Source organism: Lepus europaeus, chromosome 7, assembly GCF_033115175.1.
Source record: "Lepus europaeus isolate LE1 chromosome 7, mLepTim1.pri, whole genome shotgun sequence".
Classification (NCBI taxonomy): Eukaryota; Metazoa; Chordata; class Mammalia; order Lagomorpha; family Leporidae; genus Lepus; species Lepus europaeus.
The window spans coordinates 40,976,222-40,978,959 of NC_084833.1; positions in this window are offsets into that span (position 1 = coordinate 40,976,222).

The following is a 2,738-nucleotide window of genomic DNA, read 5'->3' on the forward strand; positions in this document are numbered from 1 at the left end:
AGCTCTACCTTTGATCTGAAATCTAGTAGCTATTCTATTATCCCTGGAAGGTTGAGTTTCTTCCAATTTGACCAACCTCTTCAATAGTGGTGAGTTTGATGCCATGATGACCACAAAATGATGATCCTGACATAAGAGGCTCAGAAATACAGTAAAAATAAAATATTCATTTTGGATGTTGAAATTTTGGTTTGCTCTTGTCTTATTTCTGCCATTTACTAAATTGTCATTTGAGATGTCCATCTGTTTATTCACTCACCAAACACTTCCTAAATGCCAACAAAGTGTCAAACAGATTTATTCTCTAGGCATTCAATAGCAAACAAAACAAATACATTCTACTTTCAAAGAATTTACATTCTTATGAGAAAACTAGACAACAAATGATTTAAAAAATAATTCCAGAAAATGGCAATATCATGAATGTAAATGAAAATGTGATAGACATTGAAGCATGTGGTAGGGGCAAGTGATATCTAGAAAATGGAGCAAGTAGTGCAATGACTCAGTGCAAATGTATCTACAGAAGGAATGTGTATGGCTAAACCAAGGCAGGTACTCTTTTAGATAAAACCTGAATGATATGAAATCAACTGTAAGGAAGTAAATAAGCTCATTGTTTCTTTCCCTATATGTTTGGAATAATAACACTTATTTTGTGAACTGATTCCATAAATCAGGCAAAATAGCATATGGAACCTGAATATTGTGATAGCTGACACCTATTAGGACCTTAAAAATGGCAAGTGGTATGATGTATATAATAGTGGTTGATGATGGTAGTAATATTAGTAGATAGTATTCTAAATGATATATCTTTAAAAGGATATTTAGTGCTTGGAGAAGTAATTCAGAGTAGAAATTCATTTGGAATTCTTTTTCAGAACTGTGATTTATTTTTTAAATAATTTTTCTGTATGTCTAGAATCTTATAAAAGCTGCTGCTCTCATGATGGAATCAAACTATTTCTTTATCAGATTCTCACAAACTTAGGTGACCACATTGGCTATAGATGTGATGAATTCGTCCTGCTAAGCCTTGCATTGGATTGGCTCTGTTGCACATGATTTATGTTACAGAATTAACTATGTTCTTGAAGCCTCAATTATAATTGCCTCCAACCATTTACTAGCCTCTTAGTAGCAAATGTTCAACACAGGGTATCTCCTTTTTATCAGTAACCCATTCTATTTGTTGTCTTGCCACATTTTTTATGTACAAAAAAATAAGTAGAGATAGCGCATGTTTGAAATTACTTGAGTGTGCCAATAACAGGGAAATAAGAAAGATACGGAAACTCCAAAGCAAAGCAAAGTGCAGTAGTTTTAAACAGCCTAGGGCGGTCCTGTACAGTGCACCTAATAATGATACTATAATTAAACATAATCTATGAATAGGTTTAATATCATTGGAAAAACAATGGAGAGTCAGTCTGGTTAACTGTAATGTTTCCCTTTTTTAATAAATTGTTAATATTCAATTTTGGAATTCTAAGCTGAACTACTCAGAACATAAGAGTAGCTAAATTTTACCAGCAAAGGATTTCCATCATAGAATGTCACCCTTCACTGCCCCCAATATGTGCACATTTTGATTATAAACTACATCCATATCAAACATCTCTTTAAGTGTACAAATTAGCAGGTTTTTCTTTTTACTGTTTCTGTTTCAATATTATAATATAACTGTGGAGATAAAACAAGGGTAAGACCTTGTAGTCATAATGAAACCCAGACAAAGAAATATATGTTACTTTCCAACAAAAGTAGTCAATGGTTCTGACTTCATTACCGTGGATGCTCTTCTCTAGTAACAGTGCCTGACACCCAAAAGGTGATCAGAATATCCAGTATGTTATTGTGGGGTAGGTGGAGCATAAATGGGAAACACAGCTTGTATAGAATCCTGGAAACAGACAGGATTTTAAATGATTATTAATGTACGACAGGTTTTGAATTATCTTTTTTCATGAAGCAGCCAATTGGATCAATTTATTGAGAAATTATTTCCTTTCTTGTCTCACCTTATATGCATGTATAGTAGGCATATGATGAAATTATTCTACCAGAAAACAATAAAGTTATTGGCCCAAGTTATAGGAAACTAAGTAAAGCATTTTTGAATTTAAAAAGGCCACTTAAAATCCTTTGCCTGAAGCCTCCCTCCCCACCCCACTGCCTCCCACAGATGTTCGGGCTCTTAGGTTAACTTCAAATTTCCAAGTCAGGCTTTGGCTTAGCAGTTAAGAAGCCACTTGAAATGCATGAGTCCTATATCAGATGCTGGGTTCAACATCTGGCTATGCTTCTGACTCTAACTTTCTGCTAATGCTGCCCTTGGGAGGCAGTGGTGAGGGCTCCAGTGACTGACTTCTAGCTACCTACATAGGAGATTTACATTGAGTTCTTTGATCTTAGCTTTGAATGTTGGAGGCATTTGAGGGTGACTCAACAGATGGGATCTCTCTCTCTCTCTCTCTCTTTTCTTCTTCTTCTTCATAAAATAATTTAAAATTCCCTGGTATTGTTAGTTAACCTGAGAGATCATGATTGGATTATTCTTCCGAATACCTGAAAGGTAAACCATGATAATACAGTTGGACCTAGTAAAAGAATAAGTGGTATCATGTACTCTAAATTAACATTTAAAGTAGGAATTTCAAGCTCTATAATATGTTCTATACGGAATAAGATGATAATCAAAAGAGAATACTTGTATTTTACTACACTTTTGTTTG